At 31.9% G+C, this 15,744-nt stretch overlaps 1 protein-coding gene across 1 annotated transcript in view; it reads right to left on the bottom strand.

Annotated features, from left to right (window-relative positions):
• LOC149410289 (uncharacterized) overlaps nucleotides 1-14,747 on the bottom strand; it is a 50,385-nt gene extending 35,638 nt beyond the window's left edge. The window contains exon 1 of the mRNA XM_089648981.1: nucleotides 14,728-14,747. The gene's annotated coding sequence lies outside the window, so the exon portion shown is untranslated. The remainder of the gene's footprint in view (nucleotides 1-14,727) is intronic.
• Nucleotides 14,748-15,744: the final 997 nt, after the last annotated feature.

Below are 15,744 nucleotides of genomic sequence, written 5' to 3'. Positions count from 1 at the left end.
TGATTCGGTTTCAGAATGTATTTAGTGAGATTTAAATGTTATAATTTTGTTGTGAGTTTTGAATGAGAGTGGGATTTTGTGTAGAGTTTAGTACCATAGTATAGGAAGCTTATTTTATCCTGGTCAAATTATTCGTATTCCTGTTAAAAACGGGACTGCAGGCCTTCAACGAATGAATTAACAGGTTTTTTAACAAAATATTAGGATGTCGGAACACCAAAAACAACACCGAACACCAACATTTCGTCATTATATTTTTTAGGAAAATAACATCTGCGTGTTCCGATATATTCTTAATATTTTGCTAGGAATGTATTGCAATCACGTTTTTGACAGGATTTCAATAAATCAGCCAAGCTCATTTTCTCTGTCGAGATTTGTACGATTGTCCCAAAAGCCGCGCTAAAGTTCTGTCAATCGATTAACTTTTTTTAAATACCGATTTTTTAGTTTTGACATCCCTATTTTGCTATATTTATTTAAGATACTCTTCATTTTACTGTGCTACCTACATTTAAAAAAACGACAGACAATGGTGCAATACTTCTAACGTAATAATCATGTGATTTAATTAATGATGATTCTAGAACAATCGACTATAAGATTAAGCATTAGTCTATTTTAAATTATTTTCCCATCTTCTTTAGAAAAAGCAACGCGATGTCATCATTATGCAATGCTTTGTTTTGTGTTCACAACCAAAATTCGTGCTATTTCCAAACATCTGACCTAATAGTTGAACTCTCTATGTTATCTCTTCTCTTCTGGGTTTTTTTAAAGTTCGGGGCGTGATAATTAGTGTTTTAATTGTTATAAAGCAAAGAGGAAGGTCTCAGATGGTAGAGAATAGATTACAACTGTTGCAAGCTTGTAATGGAACGCGTTTTATATAATACTATACCTACAGACATAATTATGTAGAGTGGAGAAGAACACGGGAAATACGATGTGGACACGTTTCTTTATTCAAAATTAAGATGAAGCTACAAGCCAAAAATGTGTATATTCTTGGTATACCTTATATCGTAGGTAATAGGCATTAAAATCGTTTGACAAACGGAGTCTAGAAACGTTCGATTTCAAGCAAAAAACTGGTTTTTATTTATTTTCTAAATAATTTTATAAGAAAGCAAAAAAGTTAATCAAGTGAAACTGTCACAGAGAATCTTTGGTATAATACTGTATTTTTTAAAAATTTGTTTCCTTTATGTGTTCATACATTTCTAATGAAAAAATATATTTATTTTTTTATTTGTATTCTACACAAGGGAATCGATAGGAAAATCTTCAATTTATCTAAAGCATATTTATTGTATTCATAATGTACACCAATTCGTTATAAAGATTAATCAAAATAGTGATTTAGCATTACGCTTCGCCTTAAGAGTGTTCTTAGCTTAAATTTCCCGCATTCCGAATTTCTATCGATTTATACTATATATTAACACCCTCTTACCCCCAGTAGTCCTACCAAAGATATTAGAAGAACGAGATGTGCTATGAGCAGTTCGTACTGAGTGGAATTGTTTTGCCGAGTGTCGCCGGTTTTGTTCACCAATACTACTGCACACCTTCGCTTACGCTAAGGTATCCGCACTAATACATAGAACAGATTTCTGTGCGTACACGTCCCGATACCATTCAAAGTACCCTAATTAGGTAGTACTCCGGCTACGGTCCGGCGGCCAACATAGCATATCTCGTTCTTCTAATATCTTTGAGTCCTACGATACAGTTAATTACTACACAAGCAAGAATCTATTAAGCCACCAAAATCCCAATTTCTACCAATTTATGACAAGTTTCTCTTTAAATCTTTAAATTTTTAAGTTCCAAAATAAATATTTGTTATTTTTATAAGATAATATCTATAGATTTATTGTGCCGAAACGTTAATTATATGAAATTTCCTCGATAGAAAAAAATTGCTAAGTATTCTCCGAAAATTATTACAAATAATTATTTTGTTCTGTTATTATTATTATTATGTTATAGATATGAAAAAATTCTCAGTGTATCTTTAAATGTAACTAAAGCATTTGTCGAAAAAAATTTGCTCTATTTCAAACGAGACATGTTTTATTAAATATTTTCACCGTTTTCGCTTAAGGCGAAGCTTAATGCTAAATCACTATTTTGATTAGTCTTTATAACGAATCGGTGAACATTATGAATACCAAAAAATATGCTTTAGATAAATTAAAGGTTTTCCTATCGCTTCGTTCGAGTATAATACAAATAAAATAATAAATTACTTAATAAAAAATATAAATGTAAACTACTAAAAAATTTTTTTTTCAATAGAAATGTATGAACGCGTAAAGAAAACATTTTTTTTAAAAATACAGTGTTATAGCTAAGATTATCTGTGACAGTTTCACTTGATCAACTTTTTTGCTTTCTTATAAAATTATTTACAAAATAAATAAAAACCAGTTTTGTGCTTGAAATTGAACGATTTTAGACTCCGTTTGTCAAGCAATTTTAATGCCTATTACCTACGATATAAGGTATACCAAGAATATACACAATTTGGGCTTGTAGCTTTCTCTTAATTATTATAGTTTTTTTTAATATTAGAGCGCCCCTCTAACATTCGTATTTACATATCTCCATTTGAAACCACTTTTGAACGCTTACTACGGGGCCTTAACTGCTCGACCATTTACAAACTCGTTAACATCTTTCTTTTATTTAAACAAGTCTCAGTCTTACAAATAATAACGTCCACAATTTTAACGATGCTTATGAATAACACTAATTTAATACAGAAACGTATCTATTTCAAAATTGCTTACAAAGAACGAAATTCTCATGGAAACGAGATTCATACCTCCTCCCATCATTACAATATTTCAAACACAGGGCCGGACCTACCATCGGTGCAGAAGGGATGTGCACATGGGCGCACAAATGCACAAAAAATCTTCTTTTTTTCTTGCACAGAAATGGGATAGGTTTACCTTTGAACAATCTAGAAGCTCTGGAAATAAACATATATAAAACCAATTTACTCCATAAAGAATTACTCTTGTGAAATAGCCCCATCTTAAACATATTACCCTCCCCTCCACTTACTTTCACCCCTACATCTTCCTCGCTCTCCCACCAAAGTTGATGTTCTCTCTCCCTTTTCTATCTTCCTCTGTAATTCTGTTATTGATTTAATATGTTTTTAAATAACCCTGATGAAGGGTCAGGGTGAACCAAAACCGCTTGGTTTTATATATTGAAAATATACATATAATAAAGTGATGTTAAAAACAAAGTTATTTTATTCTAATTATTATAATTATATGTTTTTTATTGCCATCTCATAATTTTCCGACATTCGTTATGTTTGCCTATTTTATGAATAATACATTTTAAATTTTATTAATATTCATGTTTGTATCAGTAATCACTAATCAGTAATCACAGTTTTTTTCTCGTCAAAATGTAAAATAATCTTATCCTTATAAATCTATTAATTTCTTGACGTATATCTCCGACATTTGCAGAAAATGTTAATTCTGCACATTTATTTTCTTCTTCTAGTATGTACTCCTTACATAGAATCGTATTTTTATACTAAAAATGCAGGTTGCAGTCACTGAAGACATAATCTCTGGAAGTAATATTTATTTATCTCTGGAAGTGATTATCTGTTCTAGAAAAAATTGAAAATTTCGATTTTATGTCAATTTCTGCAAGTGCGGAAATATTGATTTCAGCGGGCACATGGACACGCCCACGCTTCTAAATGTGTATCTGTTCTGTGGCTACAGGAATACAAGCGGTTTTATTAAATTAATAAAGTTTTAAAACCAAATTTTCATGTTGTAAGTTCGGCCCTGTGGAAACTGTAACTCCTTTACGTCAATTTCGAATAATGCGATCGCTTAACACGGTGTTAACATCTCCGTACATTTTATTGTTTCGTCCATGAGAATAATGGTTAGCAAACACTTTTAAATATGTTAATTATTAAGAACCGAAAAGAATTATTATTAACTCTCCATTTCACCAATAGATGTCACACGTCCGTCATAAATCAGCATTTTCAAGATGGCGGCTGAAAGATTTTGTAATAATATTATTGTCCCGTGTTATTTTAACATGAATGCAGCACGTATCTTCTACGGATTATGTTAAAATTTCAGACAATCTATTCATTTGCAAATTTTACAATGAGAAATGCTGGAAAAGGAGAGTTTCGTAATCAGACATTTGATTATTTAAATATCTTTGAGAATAATAATTATTACGAAATATGCATATCTTCACATTATTCGTGCAGTTCAATGTGAGATGAGAACTTATGTAACTTACGTAATAAATATATATATAAAAGATATCTTGACTTTTTATGAGAGGGTGGAGTGGGTACTTCTGAGAAAAATAGAATGTTATGTAAACAGTGACAAGAGGAAAGTAAAAAAATATTTATACGCAACGCAAGAGTTCCAGAGGCTGAAACCCAGTTCTCCAATTACACTCTCAATATTAGGGAATGTTATTTGGAGTGATTTGAGAATTAGCGCCACTGTATTTAATAGTTCTTGCTATCCGTCACTAGACCAGTACACTAAAACTAAATGCAGAAAAATACATTAAGAGAATTAATACTTGCAGCATTGTATCACTTCTAAACGAATAAATCCACACTTAACCACAATCTACACACATTTGTGATGATGGACGCTGTAACGCTCTCAGAAACGTTGGCTAAATAATAATTAAACACTGTAATACTTTTGGCCATGAAAATTTCAAATCATATTATGCATTTTACGCTAAAAACTTTCTTTGGAACCGTTTCCTATGCAAAATTAATGTATTGTGTCGCAAGTTTCCTACATTTCGCCTAGTCTAGTATCTCAGCAGTAAAATGAAACATGCGTGGCAATTGTCGATTAAAACAGAAAAAATCACAAAACTCTGCACTTAAAACAGTGCAGCATTTAAACGCAGGTTGTTGAAAAGTACCTGAATATTTGTTTTTGTTATACTAATTTGATCATTATCATAAAGAAAATCATAATATCATCAGGATGTCGTTAAATTGATTGCATTGCATTGTTTGCTACGAACAAGGCCGATATCGTATTTTTCTGACAAATCGTGAATATAAAATTTCCAAGAAATCCTTGCCAACAAATTCTTTAGAGGTTTTGCAATTGATTAGACTGAATTTTGTGAATATAGAATGCTATTTACGGAAAGGTGCAATTCAATAATAATTATGGAATAAATGTGGCCTGTTACTTACAAAATAATAAATTATCGAATCCAGGAAGTATCAGAACGCCGTCACGATCTTTTCATTGTTATTAGGAATGCCACAAGGATCTATTCTTAGACCCCTGCTGTTCCTAACATTAGTTTTTATAAACAATTTAAGAAATTTAATAACAAAACTGATTAATGCTATTCACGAACGACTGTAAAAATAATGTTGTCAATAAAAATGTTTCAAAATTACTATATAAATATCCTTACACCGTCAACTAGAAAATTGCAGTGAATTAGGAATTCCACAAGGATCAAATCTTAGACCTCTCTTGTTTCTCAAACTAAATAGATGACAACTGGACATTTGAGCATCACAAAAGATTCATGTTATTCGCAAACGTCTAGATTAATCTCAACCTTGTTGTCCAGAATATTTTTAGTTTACCACCATTATATTCACAGTCACTTGTATTAAAACTTGATTTAGTGTCCCGATTTTAATGCCATATAGAAGAATATCGAAAACCTGTCGCATCATTTGTCAATACTTCAAGTTATGTGGTCTTAGATTATACTTACAGAAAAATAGCTTTATTTAGCGATCAATGCAAACCCATTAGATTTGAACCCATTTTGTCAATTACCCGAGTTCTTAAAAAACACGTTCTACCTTTTAATTACTAGGGCAGATAATTTTAAATAAGTGTAATATTTTGTAAGATGGTGAACGGTAGCTAGATTCAAAAACGCGGGTTGACTCACTCGTTAAAATGCCGTTAGTTAAAAAAAATACATAACTCAGTTTCCCCTTGTACCTACTCAAAAGAGTCTAAAAATCGTTATAATTATTAACAATGATAATTTCGTCTTTGTATACAAGGCACACACCTATCTTAAAACACTGTAATTATAAGAATTACAACTATTTCGTAATTCTTTGTCTGGTTTCAATTGTATCGTGAAAATCTTGAAATGTCTCATTAGGGACCGCGTCCTTGACAGGAAAGAGTTACGTTTATTGCTCATTTAAAAGCAGTTAGGGTAAAAACAAGGTTAATCTTGTGGTTACTTGTGGTTATCTGAATGAAATGAAACCCGAAATTGCCTGATTGTGTTTATTAAAACTGGCGTTCTTTATCATTTTAATTTGTATCTGTTCCGTTGCTTTGTAAACTGTGACTGCGTGAGAGAAGATTGGGGCAAGATGAGAAGGCCTTAGATCGCAAAGACTATAATGGACTTGACATGTTGAACAAAAGCCAGATGACAGGACACCAAAAAGCATAAACAAGCGAGAGCCCCAGTAGAAGCAATCCAGAGTTGGTCTGAAGAAGAGGTGGATAGGCTGTATGGAAGGGGACTATAGCAGGACGGGAAGAACTGAGGACAAGAAACGAATTTTGAGTGACCGCAGCCAGTGGAGAGCATATTTTGAGGACCCAAAGTCAATTAACGTCATCTACAAAAAACATACAAATAACTCCAGGTCTCGAGTCAAATAATGTTATCTACAAAAAAATACACCAAATTATTCGAGGGCTTAAAAAAGTCCAACAGCGGTATTTATAAAAAAAAACATGACAATACTAATAATTATTATTGGTATTTCTTTTTGTAGATAACGTTGTTTGACTTTAAGCCTTCGAATAAATAGTATGTTTTTTGTAATAACGTTATTTGACTGAAGCCCCAGAATTATTCGTATTTTTGCTGTTGTTAAATTAACATTGTTTGACTTTAAGTCCTCGGTTTGTAAAGTGGGCCAAATTCCACCCAGGGATATAGATGATGACAATGGTGAGAGAATATGCATTAAAATACGATAGAGTGATTATTTGTTTATGATGGTTACATAAAAAAAGTGTTTTGGGTCCAATCAGAGACGTTGCCAGAGAATAGAAGACGCAGAAAAGAGGATAGAAAAAAGATACAAGAAGACATGGCACTAACAAATTAAGTACTTTAGTCAGGTAACGACAAGAGTCGGTGTAACAGAATGTAACCAAGATATAGTTTTGTGCAGTTATATTCTTTCTACTTTACCCTTGAGGTGGAATGGTGTGAAAAACTATATGAGTCGTTAAAAACCTTTAAACATTTCACAAAAGAGGAAATTTTTTGAATCTAGGTCAACTGGCATTATGACAATTTATAATATACAAAATTAAGTTTCATAATTTAGACTTTGGAGCATGTTAATTTCTTGAATGGGTACAACACAATGGATACAGAATAATGCTATTTTACACATTCAAAAATTTTTTTTGAAGAGTGCTGTCTTAATATGACTCGACCTATGTCAATATTTTAATTCTGTAATCTCAGGAAAACCCAATCTACTCTCGATTTGAACTCTGTGCTATTGCCTATTACGTCTCAAACTTTAACCTGCTGGTACGTCTTCCTTTCACTCTCTTTTTTAAGTGCCAAATTACACAAGTGTGTGAATTGCCCGGAGCGAGAGGAACTATAGCATCCACAACGTTGTGAGATTGAAAAAAGGGCAAAAAAGAAAGAAATGTCAGAAGTTGGTTATTAATTAGTGAGTATCGTTTTATATTTAAAAAAACTAAACAATTAAGTTTGAAGAAAACCAATAGATTGGTGTAATTATAGTGATTTGTTTATGGGGTATTATGCCGTATTCCGCTACCTCCTTTAGCCAACGTTTCCGACAGCATTGTAGTGTTAATCATCAGGTCAGATGTGTAATTTTGCAATAATGGACACTGCAATGCTGTCCGAAACGTTGGCTAAAGAAGGAGGTAGCGCAACACGGCATAATACCCCAAAAACAAATCACTATACCTAATTCTTTTGGCCGTGAAAATCTCAAATCATACATGGCGTACTTAGTTCTTCTTATGGCCGTCTGAAAGGTATTGCGGGTCAGGCTGTAATCGCAAATCTATTTTTGACACCTCAATTTTCAATCTTAAATAAGTTGTAATTTTCACGTTATCTATAGGTACACAGCGTTCAGAAATGAGTAGAAAATCAACGATTATTCTTTATCACACATACGCTAAGATAAAATATCATTTTCCCTGTTACTTGTACGCTTTGGAGGTATAAAATTTTTCATTACAATATATATTTTTTAAATGTAAATATATGAAAGAAGTCATTATTTATTAGATGTCAATCAAAATAAAAAATCATGGAATAAATGAGCACTTTAAGCACATATATGTACATATATAAAATAAAATTACGCCGCTTTTCTAAACAAATTCAAACTGTCAAGTTGGAGGGTGAGTCCATAACCTCACATTTTAACCGATGTTGCTATTGTAACAAAAAAAAAAGTACCTACATTTTCTTTTCAAGTTTTGAAATAGCGCATAAATTAGGTCCAGTACCTACCTAATTCTAATTACCCACGAATGGCTTTTGCAACAGTTTCACGCAGGTACCTATGATTGTGTTATTAATTCGAATGTTTGTATTAGCTCGTGTGTTCGTAACAGAAGTATTTTCGTGAGAAACAAATCAAATTCTCTTCCGAAATGGCTCATTGTCATTTTTCCTTGAACCTTTTTTGCCAAAGCTTTTCTTTGCCCAAGTAATGCGGTATATTTTATAATTACCATTGTGCAATAATTATGTTTGGACCTACTTCAATATTTAAATCGGACATTATAGGTACCTAGCTCATTGCCTCATTAGGGTTGACCCAAACGACAAATACTTAAATTTGTGCGTATTGATGCATATTTATTCACTTCTGACAGTGGTATATTTAAAATGATCTTACATTATTCGAAAAGTTTTCTAGTATCTTTAAATTTTTTAATGATTTTTCCAATTTCTCTGGAATTTTTCTTTTATGAAGAAAAACAATTTTGTAACTTCCTGAATAAGTATAGCTATAGTAGTACCATTATTTAATAATAATCACACTTACTTAGGATGAAATTAAAAGAATTTGGCATTCTCAGACTATAAAAATATTACCATCTGTTATTTCGGCTACTGGCATTATACCTATCTCTCTCATTCAAAATTTAGGCGTATTAGATCTGTCAAAGAATTTATACATAAAAATGCAAAAATCAGTCATCTTTAATACATGTAGGATTACGAAAGATTTTTAAAATATTTATATAGAGCGATCAGTAGGATTTATAGGACCAATTAGAAGTTCTACCGAGCCGAACCATCTGATATGAAAATATCTGGAGTCGGTGAATTATTTTCCCATTTGATCTCTGGTGATTTGACGTGTTGTTTTGTATTATTTTGTATTTATTTTGCACTTACATAATGTTGATTGACTAGATGATCATTTGTGGAAAAGTGTGTGGAAGGGTTTAGTTTTTCCTGTGGGGAAGATTTAACCCGGTCATTAAGTCGAAAAAAAACTTATTTTTATTTCTACAGTTTATCTAGATCTCATTAGGGAGATTACTAATAAACGTGGTTTAAATATGACACAGCTGATGAACAACCAGTAATGCAGGATAAGCAGTTTTTTATGAGTAAAGTTGACTTAAATTTGAAACACGTTTATTAGTTAACAACTTAATTCAGACTAACATATTAAATTAACTAAAACAATTTTCTAATTATGTAAATAACTTAACATCATTAGAAAAACACTTATTTAACCTCTTTCAGCGGTCCTGTTTTACAAATTACTCCCTCAGTGCACAAGCCATGTTTTTACGTACCGGTTTCTTTTTTTGTTGTCACGAGGTTATCTTCAGTTTTTTTTTATTCTGATGATAATATGAGTTAAAACCGCAGTAAAATTTGATTTTCGCAAAAATCCAAAAATGTTATGAGCTTTCAAAGTGGACTCGGGTTAAACGTATGCAATTGTGTATCGTGACGTCACAAATTTAGACGGCTTGTATCTTCGGTAGCATTCAGTATTTTTCAAAAATTCAAAAAGTTTTGTTCTCAGCATCCTTCGTTGTAGGAGACAACCTCATTGATTTGATGGTTTTCAATGTAACGAGAGTCTCAAATACCCCAACCTCATTCATGTTTCGTTTATTATCGCTCGCAAGTGTATACGCGCCATTAGTACCCTACCTACTAAAAGCTCATAATTCCCACAAGTTTATACCAGTAGGTACCTATTTTCTATTGCCATTAAGAATGGGCATTGTAGACATGCCCTCCCATTAATGGTAACGTGGTGCAAGCCGGTTTCGACCGCGTGACGCGTGACTGTTAGGTGAAAGCTTTCGCACATCCGTTTATCTCTGAAGCATTATTTTGCACAGGTGGGTTGCACTTTGTGGGTTGGATTGAATTTAGAATCTAAAGTCGCTGAACTCTGACGAAATACACAGTGTTTGGTAGATGATGCGACGCACTATTAAAAAAAAATAATATTCCATATTTAAAAATGGTATAAAAGTTTCAGCTTAGAGGACTGATCAATTTTTTGCAGCTAACCCAATAAAAAATAAATAGAAATGAATATGAACATATGTATATCAAAATTAACTTTTGTATTTTTTTATTCTGCTTGCAAAGCTATTTACTTTCCCTATAATAATCCTATAATAGTTTTTTTAGGAAAATAATTTTGAAGAGAGAAAGAAATATGGCGAAACCGGGTAGTAAAATAAAATGAGTTGAAGGCACTAACTAATTCAAATTTCAACCCGTCACATAGTTTTGTATTATTTTTTTCAAATTTCATAATATCGTCATATTTTCAAGGCAATTGTAGATTCAATTTAGTGTTCCCGGCGTTGATTGAATTTTCTCTACTTTCTGTAAATATAATATGCTTTTATTTTTTATGTATGTAAATATAAATCTTAAGGAAGAAGTTAAATAAATGATAGTGAAAACCCTATCAAAATCTGTTGGGTAATTAAGAAGAACTAAGCGCACAAACAGACAGAGGTGGATACCGACATTATTTTAGTACTAGCTGCACCTCGCCACGCATTGCTGTGGCTCAACTTGTCTGTGCAGATATAGAAACAATAGCGCTTTTTACTTTTACGTCCAACAGATTGCACAGATGTCACAGGTGACAAAAAGTATGTTTTTACCTGTCACAGGTGACATCTATATAATACAGGTATATAAAAGCACACGCGTATTTAAATGCAATTTACGTCAAAATTTCAAAGCAATAGGTGAAGAACTTTCGGAGATTTAACATTTTTTTTTATATATTATATATAGAAAAAATATATAATATATAAAAAAATTAAACTTTGTCAATAACAAAGTTTAATCTAAAATCAGAAAAAATTGCATCTTTTTGGCCTGTAATTTAATATTAAGGCGATGCACTACGTCGTGTAATATTTTAAATCGAGCTGCTATCAATAACACCCCTTACGTAGATGGCGAAAAGGTTTCAATTCCCCATCACAATCCGCCTGTTTCCATTTATGCAAGAAAAAAACATGGCCAAAAAGTGCCTTTTATTTTATTTTGTGGATGTTTATGCATAAAAATATTCAATTTTTTTCGATCATTTTATAAATAACTTAATTTTCCACATTATACAATAAAATTATAACCGAAAATGAGTTCGTAAGTAAGAGATTTTGAACTTTAAAGTAGTTTTCATAGGCCTTGTACATTATTTTTTTGTGGGCTTATATAAAGATTTATCTAAAAAATACTCTATTATTTGAAAGGCCAAGATGTATTCTACTCGCAGTATTTAATTAAAGCATCTGAAACATTTCTAGGCGACCAAATTTTCAAACCAAAAACACATGATTTTGCATTACTACGTAGTGCATCGCCTTAAAAACAACATTAAAATAGATACGTACTATTTACAATGCTATTTTTTTATTGGAAAAACAATAATTATTCAGTGTAGATTCAATTCGTATATTAAAAAAACGAAAATGTGAAACAAGCCCAAGATTATGTGGCGTCTACCAAACAACTTGTATGAACATTTGCATCTTTCCGATACAAAAGATACGATGCACGATTCCCCATTAGACGGAAATATAAGAGCATCACTTAAAACCATGGAGTACGGTCAACTATAACCACTGAATATATACTCAGTAGAAGTGTGATGTATACAGATTCGAAAGGAAACTGTGGTCGCCTATAAGATCTTTCCTACTAGCGTCTATAAAGCCAATTTTAAAAATGACCTTTATTCATATAATTAATATACCTTTATTTATATAATAATATAATTCAAAGCAATTCCGAGTTCATTGAACCAGAGTTACACAGACATACAGACCCACAACCGAAATATTCTCGAATTATTCGAAAGATTCTGAATGGCAATCTTTCAACACACTTTGAATGAAAACAAATTTGTTCCATTTTGCCCAAAAGCCCAGCGCTCAATCTCACTCACACTCGCCTGACATCGTAGATCCCTAACCCATTTGAACTTTAGAAACACATTTTGTAAACACAGTTTTTTTTAAATGAAAGACAAACATTCCCGGGTTACGAAAAACCTGATAAGATTTGAAAATCTTCTACTACCACCACAGTAAGCGGAAAATATTGCTTGTGTTAAGATAGAGCACTTAGCCAGCCGAGGAATTAAACACACGACGCCTGGGTGGGATCCAAACGCGATGCCCACTCAACAACTGATCTGTCAATTACACTGTATTGTATTGGAAATGATAACTCAACAAATTAACACCTCTTTAAAAAGTGATAAGTCATTAAAAGCGATGAAAAAAAACTAATTTATTAACCTAACCTACGTAATCTTGTTTCTTCACTTTTCACGACTTTATATCCTTTTTTTAGGTGTGTTAAATTGTCATTTTGACGAGTTATCCGGCCATCGGAAATTTAAGCCTAGTTTAGTCAAATATTTTGCTCACAGAAAAGTACATCTACGTAGTATGAAACGCACTGAAAATATTTGTTCAATTTCAACGGAAGAAAATTGACATAACTTAGGAAACACGGAAACGCCCACAACGTACATCTATCAGTTTTTTCTTCAGTGTCTATCAATCTATCATTTCGAATACATCTCTCTTTCGGACTGCGTTATCTTTCTCCGGAGAACATGATCATTATGGTTAAACATCATCGCATCGTACCTACTGTTATTTGCAGGTAATCATCGTATTGAGATGTTGGTAGTTGTAAAAGCGATGCGACCCAGGGTTAAACTTTTGCTTTCTTATCGTGGGTCAACGGCTCGATTCAAGAGATCAAATAATTACATTCACAATTGAAACAACACGTGTTAAAAAGGGTATATCGTCACCTTAACCAGATATAAAATCTCGTCAAATCTTCACAAATTGAATTCTTAATTTCCACTGACATTATAGCATACTTCCCTTAAACATGTTTTTGAGCACTTAAATATACATAAATGTTATTTTTTTTAGACAATCTTTATTCAAGTGAAGAGTTGAAAAGGTAATTTAAATTAAACTCCTTCACTAGAAAAAAATCGAAATTTATGCTTAGAAAATTGGATCACATAAAAACAATGAAAATTGAACACAATTTTTTAAAAGAGATAGTAATTAGAAGCGATGAAAAAAACCCATAAACCTAAATTATTAAACCAAGTTTTTTTTTCATCACTTTTCATGACTTTATATCACTTTTTAAAGGGTATGTTGAATTGTCGTTTTGATAAGCTATCCGATATTTATTTTGGTTGCGAAATATTTTAAAGCCATTGGAAATCTCTACAGAATCGTTCAAACGTCCTCAATACAAACTGGTTTCGTTAAAAAATGACTCCCAGGTCCTATATAATATTTTAAACCTTGTTTTTGTTTCATCACTTTTCATGACTTTGTGTCACTTTTTAAAAGGTATGTTGAATAATTTTAAACCTAGTTTTTGTTTCATCGTTTTTCACGACTTGTCATGAAAAGTGTGTTGAATTGTCATTTTGATGAGTTATCCTGCCACCGATTTGAACACGCATAGAGCTAAATGATGATATTAAATATTAAAGTAATATTAATAATTGTCAACAATTAATCATGCCATATAGGTTGCGCAGCAACCTTTTTGTTAATTGTTTTTGTGGATACAAAATTTAAATTGTAACTCTTTAAATATACAGGATATCAAGTGCGCTATCAACTAGGGTGGTTCTTCATGACTTTAGAAGTAAAAAAACAAAAAATTACTTTTTTCAAAATTACAATGTTTTTAGGTAAAAAATGTTGAATTTGTTTTTGGGAAAATAAATATTCTTCGATGGAAAAATATTTTGTATGGGAAAATAAACATTGCATTGAAGTCAGTATTTAAAAATTGCATTTAGATATATATACATATATGGTTTGTAAAAATCTATGTTATGAGAAAAAATATATGTAAACAAACGGTGGCTACTCGATTCAAAACCTTCAACGATATTTTAAAAATTCAGGTGTTCTCGGTCAATACGACCTTCTTTTAAAAAATACTACTTACGTACTTAGTCTTATTCAAGAGATTAATGCCTTCGGGAGGCGAAACAGCTGTCACGAGTAGAAAATAATGTGTCTTAATATCTAAACAGTTTAACTCGCTAAAAAATTATAAATATTATAACATCATAAATGCACTCACCGTTTTTTTTCTGTGATCCTTTCACTTTAACACCCAACACTTTGTATTTTCACCCAAAAACACAATGAAAATCGAAAATATTTTAAACACCCGAAATTAAAAAAAAATTATTATATATTATTTAATTCACGTTGTTTGTCTATGGATGACTGTTGTCTATGTCCAAACACTTCGGGAGATCAGAGAGTAATGATATATCTCCACTGGTCCATTCTCTCTTATACCGCAGGATGTTCAGGGGGGACCCCTTCTCTATGCGGATCACAGTTGGTACAGACGCTGACGCTGTTGAGGATGATTTGTGATGGATTCATCCCGAGATTATAATATTTAAAATATTAATTTCAGCTGTGGGTTTATCTGTCAAAAGTGTGTCTGTAAGCGTTTGAAGATGGTTTGAAAGGGAGATGTGTAAATACAAATGTTAGAGGGAGCGCGCTTATATTAAAAAAACGATAATAATAAGCTAAAATGATGAAAATATTTATTAAAATACGACTCGTTTGAAATTGAGACAAAATCTTTCGACAAATGCTTTAGTTGCATTTAAGGATACACTCTGATTTTTTTCATGCCTATAACATATTAAATAACAGAACAAATTAAATGTTTATAATAATTTTCGGAGCTTACCTACCGATTATTTTCTATCGAGGGAATTTAATTTAATTTCATTTGTATTATGTTAAAAAATAACACATATTTTTTGGAACTTAAAAACTTAAAGAGTTAACGAGTAACTTGTATGCAAGGCTTAATAAAGTAAAGTTTTCAAAATTGAGATTGATTGTGTGAAGAATTCAGAAAAGTATCAATGACGCTCGTTCTTGATAGCATCTTGCAATGAAATAGCAGTTGAACAAGGATAGAAATTATGAAGTGTATATTTTAATTTTGTTCCGCCTCACAGCGCCCCGTTCAGTAGCGCAACTTTTGGATCGTTTCGTGTTTAGCGACCAAATCTGAAGCGCCAGGTATATTACAACTTTCCTCTTTCCACCTTATTCCTCTCTCCTC

Source organism: Hesperophylax consimilis, chromosome 28 (assembly GCF_061612785.1).
Source record: "Hesperophylax consimilis isolate HC1 chromosome 28, BYU_Hcon_1.0, whole genome shotgun sequence".
NCBI classification, from domain to species: domain Eukaryota; kingdom Metazoa; phylum Arthropoda; class Insecta; order Trichoptera; family Limnephilidae; genus Hesperophylax; species Hesperophylax consimilis.
Note: the sequence above shows the minus strand (reverse complement) of the source record. Positions and strands in the feature narration are given on the sequence as shown.